General features: G+C 38.9%; 1 protein-coding gene across 1 annotated transcript in view; it reads left to right on the top strand.

The window, feature by feature from the left end:
* CNTN1 (contactin 1) overlaps positions 1 to 20,750 on the top strand; it is a 204,600-nt gene that overhangs the window by 114,673 nt on the left and 69,177 nt on the right. The window lies entirely within an intron of this gene.

The raw sequence follows: 20,750 nt of genomic DNA, 5'->3' as shown, positions 1-20,750 counted from the left end.
TTTACAAGCAAGATCAGCATTAAGCAAGCAAAACACAAATAATTTTTATTTATCTTTTACTCTCCATATGTGTTTTCCTTTTTTATTTTATATGTACTTTTACAGTCAGGTCAACAGCAGTTATGTCATCAAATGTCTTGCCTGCTAGCAGTAGACAGCATCAGTTAATGGATATCTGAAAAATTAAATTTTGAATAAGTACCTTTGTGATAAAAATCATCTTCACTTATTAAAGATTGGTAGTTCAAAACAGGCTAGTAAAGATGAAAGTGTTGCAGAAAACTAGAAAATAAAGTGCCCAAATTGGCTTTGTTTTGCTGTAACATTCTGAAACTGGGACAAACAAACTTGGCGTTGGAGCATTTGGAAGTAAGCAGTCTCCAGCTGCTTTCATGACATAGGAAACTTGCCACACGATTACAAAAGCATGCATAATGCTTCAGTGATCATCCTGGAGTTCTTCTCTGGCTCTACAAATGGAACTTGAAGTTTGGCTGGTAATGAACATTAATAATCCTTTGGCTGCTTACAGAGAGCATGGGAAAGTTTTAAACTCTTAATTTTATTTCCTGCAGGCATGCTGCGTATGGAAGTGTCTCATTGATATGAAAGCTAGCCAGTCATCTTCATCTTAACCTAAATTTAGTGAGCTGTTTAAGCTGTTGGATACAATAAATTCAAAATGTTTTTTCTGTGACCTCATAATGTCTGATGCAAATTGTTTCATTCTATAAAAATTACCTATTCTGTGTCTCTTTCCCATTGTGTACAAGCTCAGCTCTTTGTGTGCTTTCAGAAGCAGATGATGCAGGGCCCGGAAGAGCAGGCTGCTCGGCAGGGGATGGCACTGCCTGAGCCAAGGCAGGGCAGTGTCCTCACTGACACCAGTGCCATTTGTGCTGGCCGCACACATCACCTTGTTACAGTCCCCATTTACAGGCTCAGCCTGCTGCAGCAGCCTTCCCCACTCACCTTTCACACATAGACAGACATGCAAATTGCAGATCCTTCATTTTCTTATGACTGGAGCCATGCTCAGGTACATGTATTTTTGTATGTAGACATTCACCTCACTATTTGTAATTGAATAAGAAGAGCAGAGCAGGTCCAGTCATGGAAATCAGGAATCAGGCAAGAGTCTGGGTTGCCAGTCTAAATTGTCAGTGCAGACTCTTGGGTGAGGGCACAGGTGTCTGCGGCAATTCTCTGGCAAGAGCCCAAGTGCAGCAAAGCCCCCAGCCCAGGGGTCAGCACGTGCGTGAGGGGAGGCCTCAGGGGGGCTTCTCACAGCCCATTCTGGGTTAGGGACCTATGCAGTGTGTTCAAATAGGTGTGCAAAATACAGAGATACAGTTCAAGAGCAGCAGAAGTTACTTCTATCAAGGGCATTCCCAGAATCTGTGGTAAGCATTTTTTTTAGCGTGGCATGGAACCAGACCGGCTCTGTCTGTTGGAGCAATTCACCCTACTCTTCTTAATGGCAACTTAGCAAAGTGAGTTTGCACAGTGTTGGCGCAGTGTTGAATCTTCAAGCCCCCAGTCAACATTTTATAAATGTAAGCATTATCAGTCAAATGAGTTTTAAGATTAAGAGATCATATAATTATAGTTTATTTTATATTAATACAATCTTTTTTATCGTTGATATGCATTGATAAAACAGAATCTTGTATCATATCTGAACACGTGAATTTTAACAACTTTGCAGTTTGTAGGAAATATTCTGTGTAGATTCCAGTTATAAAAACAATAGATATTTGTCTTCTTTCCATGTAACTTGCAGCCATATGCTAAGAACATAATGCTTTTAAGACCATTTCCAATTTGTTTAATATTTCCTTTTATTTAGAAACTTTGTTACTGCTTAGTATACTTGTTTACTACCTAGATACTTAGTACTGTTCAGTACTAGCTCTTTTTCAATTCTCATAATAATTCCTGCACAGCAGTTCTTGAGGCAGACAGGAGCACACCTAGGGACATGGTTATTTCCCCCATTTTGTGATAATGAGTGAGTGGCAGCCCTGTGTTTCTGTGCTGAAGAATAAGAATACTGATAAAACCTTGTCTTTTTACCTGAAATTATGTTTCAGGTGAAGATTCTGAAAAGTGTTTTCAGATCTGATAGAGAGTAATTTTTTTTTCTACTAAAACATTTTGAAAAAAGCTGATAGGTTTCTTTGTGGTGGAAAGCTGGATATCAGACATTCCAGGAGCTGAAAACATTTAAAGTTCCCTGAGAACCTGCTTCTGTGTAATCTGGGTAATAAAAGCCACTTCCTCCTGCTGGAAGCTGCCTGTGTATGAAGGCACCGATCTGCTGTTATTTACTGTGATAAATACCTGCAAAGGCAGGGAGCTGGGTGGGATGCCAGGGGGCGAAGGCCAGGACCCTGAGCAGCTGATGAGTGCATTCTCTGAGCTTCCTAGCATCTGACCCTTGTGCAGCCAGGCCTCCAGTGGCACCACTCATTTCCTTTCCCAAAGGACTCATATTTTATACCCATTCAAACATGAAGATAAGAGCTGGAAGCAAATTGGTGATTATCAATTATTCATTATTCATATGATTATTCATTTTTACATACAAATTAAATCAAATCAAACACTTTACACTATGAATTACGAAACCAGTGGCACCATGTGTACTGGCATGCTTTCTGCAAACTCTGAAGGAAAGAAACATGTAGGTATCATGTTAGGACTGCCACTCTTTAAACAGTCTCTAAATTGGTTTGCTCTAACATGTGGTAAAATTGCATCTGTGAGAAAGATCTTTGTCATCTACGCTGGGTGTCATTGTTTACCCAGCTGAGGTACTGGGGGATAATTTAGGAGCAAGCTGTAGAGTAGGAGGTGTCACATGCTGAACCTCACCATCAGGGCCATGCACCACCCAGCTTCATACTACAGTTGTATCCTTCTACTAAACCCACTTTTATGGGATAACAGGAAACAACTCTCTAGTTTGGCACAAGGCAATGTAAAGCAAATCTTGGGAAACCTTTGCAGGAAATGAACTGTATCTAATCCAGTTTGATGTAGTAGGCAGCCTATTATTAAGCCAAATCACCATGTTTATCCCTTTTTTCTTTGCACCCTTGTCCCTGAGGCCAGTACCCTTTCCTCCCCTGGGCAAGCTGTGGAGTTCACTGCAATTGGAGGGATGAGAAAGCCTTCCTTCTGTCTCCTCCCATTCTTCGACCCATGTCTCTCAAGTTCATACCAGTACTTACTGCTAAATAAGATGCAGCACTCTATTAAAACCCAAAACACTGAAATAATGAACTGTATAAACTTGCCAGGAGCAAAGTATGTTTTGTTAAGATACCAGAAAAGATCCACAGGGGTCTGGTTTTTGCATTTATTCCTGTCAGATGAAAAAAGAAAGCAAGGAAAACAGCACAACTACTAGGAGGCTATCCTAATTTTATTTTGAGACTGCTCGTATTTTCAGCATTGAATCCACTTTTCCTTTTTGACCAGTTCTGTTGGTTTTTTCTGTCATCTTCTGTCATGTTTCTTCTTCTTTGCTTTTCTTTTTGAGTGATTCTGGTCAGTTGAAATGATAATTGGCTTCCTGACAGCCAAGTCAAGGATTTGCAATTTATTTTTGCCTGTTACCTGTTGAAAAAGGACAGGAGATTCCTTCTCTGCCAAGAGAGGAGTCCATTAGTGACACAGAAGCAGCAGCTGCATCACAGCAGGGATGCACAATAGTTATATACATCACTTACTCTTTATCTGCTACGAGACATTTGGACAGATTGTTGCCTGTAATTATCTTCCTAGGAAAAAAGGAGTCCATACAGTGCTTAAAATCATCTGCTTTCGATTTTAACTCTTGAAATGATATTTCTTTTCCTGCAAAACCTTCTAGAGAAATGATAGATAAAACCAGAAAATTTTACAGTTTAAACATACTTCTAGTGCTTCACTGTTTCTATTTTTATGTTGTAGGACCTAATCTAGAGGGTGTAGTAGCACAGTGGTGAATCAGGTGGCTTCTCAGCACACTTTCAAAATCTGTGATTCACTTGGACTCACTTGTCTGAGAATTAAGATTATAGTCCAAAGCCATAATGGTCTTATTCATGCAGAAAAAGCAGCAGCCAATGTATTCATTATTTCTTCCCTGATTCTCCACATATTGTATTGAAGCTAGAAACATTGCAAATATAAATGGTTGTGTTGTATTTCAGTTTTCATTAAAAGAAGGGAACACTAATAAAAACTGTAAGATTCATAAGTGGATTACAGCCAAGAAATCTGAAGAATGCTGTGGTCACTTTTTAAGCCTCCTTTATTCTGTTCCTTTATGCACCATCACACTGAGCTTTGGCAGGATGCTCCCTGTGGAGACAGGTTATATTCACTCTGCAGCCTTCTTTATCTTTGCCAAAGGCTGGTGGTGATGGGGTTTCAAACATCCTGTCCAGTGATGGAATTTCACACACCCCTTTTACTTTGCTTTTACTCCTTTCTGAAAAAATAACTTTGTCTGGGTAACATGGTAACATTAGCAGTGCATGGCAGTGCAGTGTGTTGAACTAATTGCCAATTAAATAATAGGGAAGGTCAGGATCTAGCGGAGAATCGTCGCGCACAGTTCGTTAACTGCATTTCACAGAACCGAAAGCATGCCACGTGATTTTTAAAAACAGGTTTAAGGAATGAACAGTTTCTTCCTTAATGCTGTATAGCTGCAATGCAGAACAGAATGGAAAGATAGGCAGACAAGCAGTTCCCGGCATTTTCAGTTCCTCCCCCTCCCTGAGGTACATATCTGTACAATTCAGACATTTCTGTTTATCATCTCCATAAGTGAATGGCTTTAAAAAGACATGGGGAGTCTTAGAGATAATCAGTATCTTAGTGCTATGTGTAAATATTCTTCTCTGACATTCAACTACAGTAAAATAGGAAATATTTAGTAAGATTGAGGAAAGCACTGCAGAGACCATTCAGGCAGATTTTAAAATATTAAATAAGTATTAGTGGCTTCATAGAAGAATCACGAGAATAATGGCAGTATTTGAAAGCATACCTTATTGTAAGGGGTGAATACCATAGAGAACTCACAAGGACTCAACTAATACCTAAAAGCAATGGTAAAGTACTATAGGAGGAAACTTTTGGTTAGTAAATAAAGGTACAAAAAGGCTGGTTCTTGATGCCGCTGGTTCCTAGCACTAGACAGAGGCAGACAAGAAATGGAATGGATGTACATGTGTTTATATGAATGGGCTTGAAATTAGGCAAAAATGGCCAAAACGAGTTTATATGGAATATGATCACACTGCACTTACAGGATGGCCAGGGTATCAGACCCAGCCAGCATGGGTGTAGGAATGGTAGGTCGTGTTTGACCAACCTGATCTCCTTTTATGACCAGCTGACCTGCCTGGATTCAGGAAAGGCTGTGGATGTTGTGTACCTGGACTTCAGCAAGGCCTTTGACACTGTCTCCCATAGCACACTCCTGGAAAAGCTGGAGCCCATGGCTTGGACAGGAGCTCTCTGTGCTGGGTTCAGAACTGGCTGGATGGCTGGGCCCAGACAGGAGTGGTGAATGGTGCTGCATCCAGCTGGTGGCCTGTCACCAGGGGTGTCCCTCAGGGGTCTGTGCTGGGGTCAGTTCTGTTCAATATCTTTACTGATGACATGGATGAGGGGATTGAGTATTTCATTAGTAAATTTTAAGACGACACTAAGCTGGGAGCATGTGTTGATCTGCTGGAAAGTAGGAGGGCTCTGCAGAGAGACCTGGAATGGTTGGATGGATGGGCAGAGTCCAGTAAGATGCAATTTGATAAGGCCAAGTGCCCAGTCCTGCATTTTGGCCACAGTAACCCTCTGCAGTGCTCTGGGCTGGGGATGGTGTGGCTGGACAGTGCCAGGCAGAAAGGGACCTGGGGGTGCTGGTGACAGCCGGCTGGACACGAGCCAGCAGAGTGCCCTGGTGGCCATACAGGCCAGTGGCATCCTGGCCTGGATCAGGAACAGTGTGGCCAGCAGGAGCAGGGAGGTCATTCCTCCCCCTGTACTGGCACTGGTGAGGCCACACCGTGAGTGCTGTGTCCAGCTCTGGCCCCTCAGTTTGGGAAGGACCTTGAGAGCTTGAGCGCGTCCAGAGGAGGCAGCGAGGCTGGAGAGGGGCTGGGAACACAAACCCTGTGAGGAGCGACTGAGGGAGCTGGGGGTGTTTGGCCTGGAGAAAAGGAGACTCAGGGGTGACCTTATCACTCTACAACTCCCTGAAAGGTGGCTGTGGTCAGCTGGGGTTGGTCTCCTTCTCCAAGCAGCAGCTGACAGAACCAGAAGACACAGACTTAAGCTGAGCCAAGGGAAATACAGGTTGGATATTAGGAAAAAGTTTTTTATGCATAAAGTGATAAAGTTTAGAGTGATAAAGTTCTGTAATGGTCTGCCCTGGGAGGTGATGGAGACATCATCCCTGAATGTGTTTAAAAACAGACTGGATGTGGCACTAAGTGCCATGGTTTAGTTCAGGTGTTAGGGCATGGGTTGGATTTGGTGATCTTGAAGGTCTCTTCCAGCCTAGTGATTCTGTGAAAAACAAAAAATGAGACATAAGAAGTGAATTATGTTTGGGGAAAGAGTGGGAGTGTAGATGTTAGAGTGAGTAGCATCTCATCTTGAGGAATGTGATTTGAAGTGTCAGTGTTAAATTAATTGGTGAGAATGAGTAACATTCTTAGGGAAAAAGAAAAGGGGGGGGGGAAGGAGAGAGCACCTAATAATATTTGAAAATTTTTATTTTTTATAATAGATATAGAAGTCCCTCTTGAAAATATTTGCCTGTAGCATTTGAAGTATCAAGTTTAAATTTTTTCAATACTCATTGACATTAATTTAAAATGTACTGCGAAGCTCGTTTTAAGAGAAGAGCAGTGAGATCTGTGCATGGAGGTCTGTTTCTTTATCTTGCTGCTGATGAAATGATGAGTGTGCTGGTATTAAGGATTTTTTTCTTGCAGGTATTTTATTTCTATGGAAATGGAACATCTTTCACCATAATTCATAACCCAATATCATCTCCAGACCTTTTGTAATTGATGTAGCTATTATCAAGAAGTTTTTCTTTTACAATCATTCCTTTCTATATTTTTGATCTCTTGATCACAGCTTGCTTTTTAGCTTCCACAGCTGTTTGTATCATTCAGGAAAGTAGTAGGTTGGAGTATTTTTAATAGTTTGGAGCAATAAAAGTTGCTGTTCACGAAAAAATAATCTACTTTGAACTTCACTGGAGCATGGCACTTTGTTTCTGGAATCGCAGTGTCCTTTGCAGAAAACACTAAAAGGAGGTGCTATAAAACGGTGTTAAGAACAGGGAACAAGGCTTGTCAGTCTGAAAGGATCCCACTCTAGGGAAACACCATGCCAGAACATCATCACCTGCCTTCTGTCTGCAGCTGGAGGTCTTGAAAGGCAGTGAGAGCTGCGGGGCAGGTCGGCTGCCTCAGTGCTGGTACTTTCTGCCTTGCAAAAGAATGTTCAGTAGGTACTGAAGACTCCAAGAGCTGGGAATGTCACTGTATGCCTTGCTAAAATTTTACCATACATCCCATCTAAATAATTCCAGAATCAAATTCCAGATTTTTGGTTTTATTATGTCTTTCTCCAGAAGACAGCAGTGCCTTTTTGTGTCCTGTATTTTCAAGCCATGCTTATGTCCTGTAACCAGGATATTCACCAGTCATCTCCTTGATATGCCAAACAGGTTGAACAAGCAAAGTTCTTGCCATAAGGCATTTTCTCCACTCCTTTTGTATATATGTGTATATTTTACATCTCTCCGTGCTCTTTTTTGTCTCTTTAAATAAATATCACTCAGCATCACAATTATTCATAGTGTTCACATATGAGTCATGCTCTTTCCAAGCAAATTTGCTTATTTCTAACAAGCAAATTCACATGATAATTGTACTTGTTAGTCATTTAATCCCTAAGGGTCACACAGTTCTTTCAGCCTCAGCATTGTCCTGGAAACCCCAGCAAAATTGCTTGTCCACTGAATCCCTTAGAGGTTTTTCAGAGTTGCTGCTGTCCAGAGAGCACCCATTCTGGTTTATAACTTCCATAATTTATTCCTTTTTGCGGTGAATGCCTTGGTTTTCTAAGCATGGAAGAACACTGTGGCCGCTTTGTACTTACTGTTAATTGTGATTTTTAAAAAAAACCAGACTTTTTTTCATTTGCAGTTATACTAGGAGTGAATTTACAGTTAATTCAAAATGACGGGTATTACCAAGCTGAAGGTCAAAAACCTTCTCTTGTAATTTCTTTTTCCATGTCCTTCCTTTGGCACTGTTACATGGGAAAGGTCCAAGACTTCAGGGTTTTGCTTGTATCTTGTGGTTGTGTGCCTTCCTGGCAGCACGAACGACAATACAGTTGTGAAAGGGAAGACATCAGAAAGGAAATTTCCGGTGTCAAAGTGACCCTGAAACACGGCCTCAAAGAGATAGACTTTAAAGTGGCTTGAATTCAAGGAAACTTTTACAATGCCTGCTGTAAAAGCTGTTCCCAAGGGCTGTCAGACTTCTTCCACCTGAGTGTTATTGTAATATCTAACCTGTGTCTGTTGGGAATGAGGAAAAGAACGGGAATTCACACCACATAAGAAATGAAAACTTAAATATGCAAAATCAATAACAAAAAGTTGGTGATTGAAACACAAAAAATAACTGTTTAGAACCATCTTCAAGGTACATATTCAGTTTTGAATACAAATTTATTCAAAATTTCTTCAAAATATTTACAGATTTTATTCAAATTCATTAACTTGTTTCACAGCAGCAGATGATCACTTTCAGATCACCCTCCTCAGAATTTATTTTAATTTATGTTTTTGCATTTTATTTTAGCTAAATGTTTTCAATAAAATTTATGAGACACAGGATGAGTCACTTCTGTTGGTTTTCCCAGCTTTTACAGAGACAGAGAACTGAGAGGCATTTTAAAAGATTTTATTCCATTCTCACTTTCGATGAATGCTGAGGCACAAGAGATGTAAAACTCAGTGCCATTCCATCAGAAGGAACCTATTTCCTGGTTACAATACCTTATAAACGTTTTTCAGCCTGTTAGCTTTTGCCACACAGTGCTGCTATTCCTTCTAACACCAATCACCTATATTTTTTCCCCATGTGGTCCTGCTGCAATGCATCTTTCACAGTTCTGATTCTCTAAAATATCTTGGTCTTTTTGTAAGGCTCTATTTTGAAACTCGTTGAAACTTGTTTCTAGCTCAATCTCTCTCTCAACAATGTCATCTCTATCCCATGGCCTTCCTAAGTCAGCACACCTTATCTCAGGGTTTGCATATAGATGTACAAGACTGTGTGAGATTTCTGTCAGGTTTTGAGGATTCTTTACAAATCCATTTCTTGCATAATTTATTTTAAAACATAATGGAGTCCAAGAGCTCTTGATACCGGTCACTTAGGACTATCATCTGACCATTTCTCTCTGTATTTGTTTTAAATGTATTTGGTGTTCTTTGTAGGTTCACACTCTTTGCAAGATAAGTCCAAATTGCCAACCAAAACCATTAAAAAAAAATACTAATGATGTGTTAGAAGAAATGATCTTTAGATATGCCATGAAGCATAAAATAGTGGTACTAACAGAAGCACTTAATGAAAATATCTGACACATTATATGTTATAGGCACAGCACTATAATATTTTGTGAATACTAAACTTGTCCACTGGTGACTGTTTTCTTCAAACTGTATACTGGAAAACAAACATGAAGACAGAGGAAGGTTGATGATAAGCAAAGGAATTAATTCTCTTTACTTTTTTCCTCTTCACATACAATTTACTGAATATAGCAAGGTGTCTTAAATAATCTCCTCAACTGTAATCTCAGGTATCAAATATGAGAGCAGAGATGAAGAAAATTTCTCTTTTTGTCTGTATCAAAAAAAAAAATCTGGTTTTGACCATGTTATCCTAGTCATAGACAAAGAGGAGTTTGCCCATGTATACCAGGAAAAATCTAGCTTTCATTCAATTCTCATGTGCAAGAAAGGGGTATATTAATTTACATTATTTCTCAGTTCTTTGGTACATGCTCTCTTAGGGGATATCGTGCCTCCTGGAGTGAAGTTTGCTGCTTGTCTTCCAAAGCTCATCTTTTCATGATAATCTGATAACACTCCATTCCCATACAACCCTAACCTTGGTCCTGGGGGTCCTAAACCATCACATTATTTCCTAATTTTGTTCAAATTAGGAAATACTTCCTATTTGTTCTACTGTGCTTCTGCCTAAATCCTTCAGTGCCAGTATGCCATTCTGACAAAGGACTGGATGCTCCTGTCACTGTCATGTTTCTGCTGAAGAGTCCAAAGAATGATCTGCAAGAGTTTGGACTTGAAATCATGTGTTGGATCACAAATACTGAAATCTTAGCTCTTTAAAATTGCCCTTGAACTTCTGTGTTTGCTTTGAAGGGAAAGACAGATTACAGCATTAAAATAAATTGCCAAAGCAAATAGTAATGTAAGAAGGCATATCTAAGATAATACTGACTTATTGTCAACTTTCAATGCCTTATAAAAAGGTTTTTCTGTTATACCATCAGCACAGAAGCTATCTGTGCTGTGACCTAGAGCTACTCTGTAGCTACTCTCTTATAAGAAGAGAAAGGCAATATATAAAACTGTGATGCAGAATGCCTGGTTAGTTTAATTGTGTATATTGAATATTTCATAGTCATTTTCTCTACTAGAAGATTTTTTCATATTCTGGAAATTCTGGAAATCATATTGTGGAAATTGGTAATTTTTTTTTTACAAAAAAGATAGTTTTTTACAAAAAAAATTATACCAAAAGAAGGCAAATACCCCCAAAGAATGTTACAGAATAAACCGTGTACATTTAAAAGGAGATTTATTGTAATATTTTGAGAAATGGAAATACTAAATGGCTACATTTGTGTTACTATAATGATTCATTTGACAGATGCATTAGCAGACCACAGAATGTGATATACAGAAGTTCTGGATCTCTAAAAATAGCATCATCCTTCACATAGCCTTTTAAAATATTCTTACGCATGCTAAACTGTGTTCTCATATGTCCATCAGTATGAAAGCACAGAGATTCCAAAGAAGGTAATGATGCTATTTAATTTCTGGTATTGGTTACTGTGAGTAATACTTCATCTGTTCTGTTGTCATTTCAGCTGCACATCTGGAGGTAATTTTATCAAATTTTTTTTAGAAATAAATTGAACATGAAAAGTACTTTACATGCCTCTCCATTTAAATTAGATCAATTAAGAAAAGTTGAGCACTTTGGGGAAAAGGTCAAGGAAGAAGGACAAAGGCAGGCATGATAGAAAGTATGTGTGAAAGTTAATGGATTAAAGCATAATTTGTAGATCCACTAGCATATCATCAGAGATATTAGAATATATGCTGATTACTTTGCTTTTGCTGGGTAAAACAGTGTCTGCAGGTGATTGTATGCTTTCTTTTTCTTAGGTAATGGGTTTCTTGCCCTTCAATTGTGGTACCAGACAATGAAAAATCAGAACATTAGTATTGTATGAGTACTTAGCAGTTTGAATGGTCAGCCTTGCTTGTTGAACAGTTTTGGTCATATATAACCCCCAGATAAACCTAAATAATTGGAAAAATTTAATGATGATGATGATAGTAATAATAATAATATTAATAATAATAATTCTTTTATCCAGAAGTTGGAAATCAGGAATTAGGAAGTATTGTTCTTTGGCCAAAGATGAAAACATTAGGTCATAATAGGGAAAATGAATAAAATTACTGTGCCTATTCACTGTGTAAGTTTTAAGCAAAAACATGGTCTGTTTGAGCTCTCTTCAGTGCTGAAAAGCAGGAGTAGTGAGCACAGAACCCTAGCACTACTACATACTTTCTCATACTTTCAAGTCAGAGTTATTATTCAAAAATGGTACGATGCCTAATTTGAAAGGATTATCTTTTTCAGGTATCATTTACTTCAGTTTTCATCATACCTGTTTTGTGAGAAGCTCCTAAACAGGGAAAGCCCCCGTGTTGGAGGCCATGTCTGGGCCATGTCAGAAATGCAGTAAATACAGGTTAGCTGTGCAGCACCTGTAGGCAGTCGTTCAGCTCTGTCTGTGGGGACTCTATTCCTTTGCCTGGAAAAACATGGAGTTGCTGCAAGATGTGACAGCACCTCTCAAACCTCTGACACATTCTGTTGTCTCCTGCTGCTGCCACCACAGGGACCTGGACTCTGGTCCCATCCCCGTGGTGTGCACCTGTGTGTCTGTCCACACATGTGCATACAGAACGGGGACCCGTCACCCAGAAGAGTCACAACCAGACCCTTTGCCTGCCCATTTTCCTGTCTATTCTCTTCCTTGATCCACCTTGGTTTAATCTAAGTGCAATCATGAGATCAAGATTCTGAGTAGCTTTGGGAAAATATGATTTCTTATGTCAGATGTAGCGACTTTGGCACAGGGATTTCCAAAGGCTGTTCTGATGCTCTATGTCCACATGTCCCTCCTTGCTGACTAAGTGTTAGGAGAGATTTCTGTACATGCTGTGTGCCTCTAAGGTTCTGCTGGCATTGATAGGTAACTCATGTATTAAAAGTATCAACTGATAATTAAGAGCCAAGAAACTCAGCTTTCAAAATAATTATTCTTTTTTAACTCCCCAAAAATCTGGAGACTACAGAAACAATGCTCTAGTTGTAGGTCATGAGACCAATAGAATGAAATAATTCCTTGTCTGCTAAAATATCCAGAGCAGAGCTAAGCCTACTTCATGATTATGTATCCCTGAAAAATAGTCTCTAAAACACAGAGGAACTTTGAAATGGTGATGATGGCTCAAACCTATAAAAAACACCAATGAATCTCACCAACATCTGTTCTGAAATGTGTAAGCTTAAAACCAAAAGGCACAAATAATGTATTGTTCCAAAATCCACCAGCAAGTTCTAGTAAACATTGAGTTGATTTTTCTTTTTTCTCCTTTTTGCAGCTGCTAGTCTGATTCAAACTGTTTATTCATAGGATGAAAGAGATGTTTTTAAGTATTCTCAACAGTTCCAAGTGATTGATGTAAATTTTAAAAATGCTACTCTGATTTCAAGAGAGTTGCTAGGAAACATGCATTTTGAAGATGAAATCTCCCACTGAGCTTGTCCTTGGCTGTATAATAAGTAGTATGTTATAGGGTATCCTGAGTTGCAGATTATATGGATAAACTGTTAAATTTTTATGTATATAAATACATCTGCTGTGAACTTATTGAATATACACGATTCATTCCAGTATCTCTATTTACTGATGAATAACAAGGTATTACTAAGTTCAAGAAAATATGAAAATCAAGTGAAAATGCCAAGAGCATGATAAAGATTTTTATAGTTTTCATTTCATTTTTCTGAAACATAAAATGATTTTTTTCTTAGAAATGGATCTCTTTAAGATTTAATTTCCCTATAATGTTCTGTTTAGTATTTTTTTTCTTTTATAAACTAACAAAATTTAAAGCTCAAAATAAAGAACATAAATTGTACACTTAATTTTTCTTAAGAAGTTAATGTGTTTTGTCCCTTAAAAGGTATTGACCAAAGTAACCTAAAAATCTCTATTCTCATGAAGGAATACCCAGTTTTAGTAATGGATATTTATTTGTATTAGTAGCTAATGTTTTTTCATGCTGATTTTAGATACTTGAGTATGTTTGGTAACCATGGAGTCAAATTTAAACTGCTTGGTCTTTAAGACACAAGTGGAAGCTTGTGTAAGTGTACATGTGGGAACAGAGTAGTGTGCTGTTCTGCAGGATGCTCAGGACTTGGAAGGAGGTTTATTGATTTTTGTTGCTGAAATATTTTACCAGTCTTTAGGCAGCAAGCTTTCAAAAAAGTGAGTAATGCCTGTGAGTTATGATAGTAGTAAGTGATTCTTTTCTTTTTTATTACCTTAGAAGAAAGAGCAACAAGTTGCTGATAGAGCAAGTAGTGTGGACAGGAACTGTCTGTCTGACGCTGTGTTGCTGATGTGATAGTTAAAGACAGTGTGTAAGTACCACTAAGGAAGACTTTATAATCTGAAAGTATTTCAAACTATGTTTTTGCAAAATCTGCTAAAGAAAAGTAAGTAAACTATATTAATGATTAATAGTAAAGATGAGTTGTTTAGCTTACCACAAATTAGAAGATGCTTAATGTTCCTGAAAACGTGTGTTTGTAATAGTATTACCAGATGACCACTTGTTACAGAGGTGTTGGTTAGCTGAGCTGTGACCACTCTACGGCCCTTGTAGGGAAGAAAATTAATGTTGATTCATAATGAATCAGTGGATGCAAGTAAGAAAAAAGAGACATATTATTAGTTGTGTAAAATATGAGGACAAAATAACAAAAAGACAAAACAGAGAGAAACAATGAAAATGGGAAGGATGATGCAGCCTGTGTTGGTGCTTTCTTCCTCCAGTGCAGGCACCTGCATTTACCTTCCTTGAATTTCATACAACTCTTCTCTGTCTATCTCTGCAACCTGCTGAGGTCCTTCTGAAGGGCTCACAGCACACTGGGGTATCAGCCCTCCTGTCAGGTTTGTATTGTTGTGAATTTACTGAGGATGCATTTTCATCCAAGTCAGTGATGAATACATTAAACCATACTGCGCACAGTACTAGTGACAGGACTCCAGCTAAACCCTCTGCTGCTTATGATACTATGGGATCTGATGTTCAGCCAGTTCTCAGTTCTGCTCACTGTCCACTGATCCAGCCTGCATTTCTGGAGTTTTCCTATGAGGATGGTGCAAGACAGTGTTCAAAACCTTGCTGAAGTTGAGCTAGAAAACACCCGCTGCTCTGTCCTCGTTTTTCCACGTAGTTGTTTTGTTGTAGAAGGTAATGAGGTTGTAGATGGTAATGAGGTTGGTCAAGCATGATTTTCCTTTGAGGAATGTTCCTTGCCTACTCCTGATTGCTTTCTTGTCATCTCTGCGGGTAGAGATGGCCTCCAGAATGAGGCACTACATCAGCTTTCTGAGGATTGAGGTGAGGCTGACATTTTTGAAGACCAGAGTGGCCTTTGCTTTCTTCCAGTATTCAGGGACCTTTTCTGATCACCACAGCCTTTCAAAGATAATTCCAAGCAGCCTTGTCAAGATGTCCATCAGCATTTTTTGAGCATCCTCATGTAACCAGTTCCCACTCCATTTAGCAATGGACCCACATTATATCCTTTGTTTTCCTTTTGTTTTTGGTTCAGTTGAAGAATCCCTTCTTGTCTTTCTTGTGATCTTTGTCCAGATTAAATTCCAGATGGTATTAAATTCCAGATCACCTCCAAGATACTGTTTTTTTCTATTTCCAAGTCAATATTTATTAATCAAAATCCCAGAGCTGGTTATCCAGTAGTGATAGAATCACTTGCTAATTTAGCCTGTTAAAATATATTAATAAACTTATTCTGTGTTTGTTTTAATTATTTTTTTTAATTATTGGTTACTTGGCACCAGTAAGCAGTTAAAAAGCATGGAGTTATTGGAGGGGAAGAATTAGCCTGCATGTTGCGCCAACTTTGTGCTTTTTTGTTATGTCATTGCATATTGTCCTTGAAATTGTAAATTCTGTTCAAGAAGAGTATCTTACTTATGGGCTATCAAATTGATGTGCTTTTAGCTGGATTTCATTCATGTGAAAGGGAGAGTGTAGCTATATTCTTTATGTAGGATGAAGTGGAAAATATTAGAAGCACAACTGTTGATGATGGACTGTTTGGGCCAGTGGGCAGTATTGTGAGTGGTGGATTTGAGATTCTGTTTTCACTTGAACAAATCTGTCAAAACCAAAGATTATGGTTATAGAAGTCATAAGGAAATGAAGTATTTCTACAAGTCTTTATTGAACGGAACTAAAGTCACTTTTGGACTCCTAAGTGAGAGCCAGCTAACACATAAAATCTCTTGCAGATGCAGCAGTGCTGTAAGAGGGCTGGTTTGGAACTTTGCTTACAGCAATCCCAGACCACTGGAATGAGACAAATCTGTGCAGTGGCAAGGAACTTGAGCGTCATCACTTTTCCAGTAATAGAGAAAGCTATAAATGCTAGTGGCTAAAGCATTGGCTTCAGAAGTAAATTGGATTATGCGTGGGTGATGGTTGAGAAGCCAGACTTGTGAAGGAGATTCAGTCCCCTTTTTAATGGCACATTTTTACCCAGATTGTCAGAACTGGTTCATTGATCACAAAATTAATTTGCAAGGGTCAAAATAGCAGAAAAGGACAAAAAGTGATACAATAAATAATATGCAATGTACATAATTTTTTTTAAATTAAACCATTTTGTGGTATTTCTACATACTGAGCAACTAACAAGATTTGTGAGGAGTTACTTATCATAGAAGAAAATGTTAACTCTGTTAAGAAAATAAAGACGAGGAGCAATTACGTGCTTACAAAAATCACTGAAAGAGTCTGAAGTAAAAACAAATACAAAACACTGATTAGGCTGTAGTATTGTGTGACTCCTAAAAGACTTTGATTATAACTTGCCACTGTGTTAATTTGCGAGTGAATTATTGCAATTATATATATTCATTTTTTGAAAAAGGGTAGAGAGCCACATATTTCTTCTAGATTGTTGTATCTGTTTACAGTCTAATCTGGACAGAATCTCTACCAATTCTGAAACTTGAATGTCTGTAATTATCATAATATACCAGGAAATGAGGATCATAACAAGCATCTTGATTTACCTCTTCTAGCTATGTGCACCATGCCAGAGTTCCTAAACACTTTGTTCTGCCCCCTCTCTTCCCCTTCAGCACTTGGGGTTCCTGTCTGGAGCCTGGAGTGGGTGTCTGGGGCTGACAATCATGCTGCCCCCACACTGAAAGCCTTGGCAGGCAAGGTTCAGGAAAGCTCTTCCATGGTAAACGTTGACATTTACTGACAGAGGCAACTGACAATTCTCATACATCTTTATCTACCTATATCTCCTTCACTTTCCCTCTCTGCCTTCTTTTCTACCAGCCCTTTTGGGTTAGTTTATTGCTTCCATCTTCTCACAGATCCTAAATGTCCCACATGGCATTCCTTCCCTCTGTAGTGTTGAGATCTTGGTCTCCTCTTCACCTCTTCAACATCCCCTACTGTTACTCTGCTGTCCCTTGTCTATCCCTATCCCTTCTTGATTTCAAATCTGGTAGATTAGGTACTTTGTTTGAGCTGCCTTGGATCTTGAAAATCTTTATTCAACTGACTTCAATTACCTACTGTTTGTAATTTCTTTGTGTCTACCCTGTAAATGCTTTATTTCCTTGCAAAACAATGATGTCATCTGCATGTTCGGATTTATCAGGGAAGTGATGGAAAACACTGTCTACTTCCATAGCTGTAAAATAGGTGTCTTTTTTTCTTAAATAAATGCCAAAGTGCACTGAAGATCTCAAAGTCACACATGGCAGAAAATGTAGATATTTTCCTAAAGTGCATTTTGAGAGACTAAAGAATCCTTACAATTGGATACTGTAGACAGACATGTTTACCCTTGTGTCCTGGGAACACCTCTCATCCTAATGAAGCATCATGAGACACTGCAGGCCTCCAGAAGCACTCTGGCAGGTCCCTGCATTCAAAATTCAATGTGCTTCTCATTCAGCAGCCAATGCCCCAGTTTTTTCTACCTCCTTTGGGGATTGCACTCCAGACAGCTCACCAGAACTTGTATTTTTGAATCTAGCAAAGGTGCTGTAGTGGTGACTGGGACTGGTTCTTCTGGCAAACTGAACAGTGAAAAGAGACCTGAGTGTGTTAATGAGCATTATTTAGTAATTAAACATGGCATGGTTGCATTTAAATGCCTGCTTATTTTAATACATATTTTTTAAGTGTCTTACTTGTTTTCTGAAATTGTGATGGTTTGTTTGGAAGAAGGATAGTGTACTGTGCAGACTGAAGGATGTATGTCTAGATGTGTAGACACTCTGTGCTTTTTCAGAGGAGAAAAGTGACTCAGCTGTTCATTTGTTCAGGAATGATTTTCAATTAGGCAGCAATACCCCTCTCACTCTGCAGAGAATAAAGGTTGGGAGCTGTAGAGCAAGAGTAGATTGTGCTGCCTGAGCAGGGCAGCTCACAGTGCTGCCTCTGGCCCCAGTGCTGCTCCCTCAGCTACACAGGGAGGGCTCCTTGGGCAGCTGGGTGGTAGCACTGCCCAGCTCTGCCACCTGCCACACACACAGCAGTAACCTGCCTGCTGTCTCATCTCAGAGCAGCCAGGTCTGCCAAAATTCAGCAGAGCGATGTGAAACAGCTTCTCACCCACAAGCTGAGATGAATCAGGAGGGATGGCTGTGCTATATATACAGAACCCACTCAGCCGAAACAAGTGCGAGTAGGGAAAGGATTTAAATCCTGGCAGGGTGAATATTTTTGTCTCTGAATAAAATGAAGTATTTATAGCGTTTACTGACACAGTTCTTATTTACTGCAATTGAAGCCATTGTTGAAACCATTTTTTTTTCCTGAGCCAGCAAAAGTGGATTTTTGGGGAACTAGAGGATATTGTATCTTTCCAAAATCAAATCTAAATTCTGCTGAAGAGAGGGAGGAGGGATCTTCCCTCTCTGACTATAATGTCAGAGAACACAGTGCTCTTAACAGTCTCCTCTATCAATACACTTGAACACAGTTATTATCATCATGAGCTGCTGTGTAATTACCGTTGTTCCCTAAAGAGTTCCTGTTTCTTTGCTATTTAATTATGTGCATTATTTCAGCATAACTATGCACTTTACTCTTGTCATTTGGAAACAAATGTTTCGGGCAAGGCAGTGTCATATCACAAGGATGTCATAGTCTGGGCGTGGCTGCTGGAAAAGCATACAAAGTAATTTCTTGGTCAAACCTACCGCTGCCTTCTGGATGAATCACACACAATAGTTCATTCGTTGGTCAAGGTAGATGCTTGAAATGGTTGTGGATGTCCTTTGTGTGACAGAATCTAAAGAAACTTTAGTGCCAACAGAAGTGGGAAGGTAAAGATGTTTAGTACATCTTTCTCCTCGGATCCAGCTATAGTAAGCATATGTGTTTGTTGCCAATCTAAGAGCCTTTTTCTAGGGAATATTTCTAAATAAATCTCAGTTCTGGGGAATCACTGTTTAACTCTTGTCTGTCTTTTGCTGAGCACAGTTGTCATGTAACAGCCATAACTGTAGGGTCATACAGCTTTTAACTTTTTATTAAGGATTTACTCTGCTTAGAAAAGGAGCAAATGTGACCTGCAACAGCTCCTGTACTTTCTGAGCCAAAAGATTTTCTTGTGATATTTATTGTCGTTTTCCTGCATTATGAGTTTATCAAAACACTCTTGAAACTCTGTTCTAAGGCAGGGTCACTGTTTGAGGCATGTTCAAATGAACATCTTAGCATTATTCTGGGAAATAGGGGAGAAGTAAAAGGCCCCAGAGGCCAAGACACATTCCTAGCCACCTCAGGGGGAGATGTGAGACACATACACTGCAGCAGGCATGTCTGGCAACAGCTCAGATGAGAGGTTCTCTGCAATAAGGGCAGGATTTATCCTGACCGTACTTAGGGAGTCAAGTGTATTTGTACTTGTGCTTTGTAATTTAAAAATGCCCCTTTCTTGGTGCTGGAGGTGGGAAATGGCACAGTTTCAAAACAAGATCTAAAATATCTGAGTTTTGGAAATGAACAATTAGGTAAAAATTTTGATGTGGAAAGGGCAAGTATCATGGTAAAAGGTGGATGTCACTGTCAGAGTCATCAATTCCTGGCATGGGAGGCTGGAAAGCAGAAGCACTGAGATTTCACCTTGCTAAAAATGACAATGCAACATCAGAATCATGGAATCTTTTACGTTGGAAAAGACCTCTTGACTCCAGCTGCTTACCCCGACCTGCTCAAGTCTACCACTAAACAATGCCCCTTATCTACAAGTCTTCTTATTTTAGCATGCACCATGTTCTGGGATGCATATTGCTGAAGGCTTTTTAAGTATGTATAAGCATATTTTATAATGAAATAGTAACAAAATGGATATACTGAGGGGACTGGATGATATCAGCGTGTGCCTGAGATACAGTATTCTGCCAGTGATAAGCTGGAAGCCTTGCTTTGTGTGAAGTTCTTAATGAGTGCTAGAGCAGAACCAATCAACAAGCAAGAACAAGGTGTGATGGATATAAAGGATGTGTTTATATATTCGTGACAAGAAATCCATCAAAAAACCTAGAGAATTGCACACTGCAAACATGATGACACATTTCTCTAAAGAAATAGATAATAGTCCCCAGCAAGAAAAAAAAAAGGCAAAATATTCTGATTTGAGGTAGTAACAAATCTTACAAAAGTGTCTGTTATTTATAAAATCTTAGACTATTCAAAAGAAGCTGCATGCTTTTTTAGCTTGGTTTTAGTATATATAGAGGCAGGGTTTCTCCTGTATATATACTAACCTTTGAAAGCAACATAGCAATAATGATTATATTCAGTATTTAAAAGGAAACTCATGAAAAATATAGCCACTTTTGTGAAGGACCATTAATTGTATATTAAAAGTTTAAAATGGTGATATACTAGACAAAATGAATCTGAAAGAGATGCATGGACTTTAGTTTCACTGTAGTCTTTTTTAACAGATTTTGAAGGCAAGAATTGCAATGTAGTATTTACTGAGATGGAGGATAGAATACAGAAG

This window comes from Melospiza melodia, chromosome 4, assembly GCF_035770615.1.
Source record: "Melospiza melodia melodia isolate bMelMel2 chromosome 4, bMelMel2.pri, whole genome shotgun sequence".
Lineage (NCBI taxonomy): Eukaryota > Metazoa > Chordata > Aves > Passeriformes > Passerellidae > Melospiza > Melospiza melodia.
Note: the sequence above shows the minus strand (reverse complement) of the source record. Positions and strands in the feature narration are given on the sequence as shown.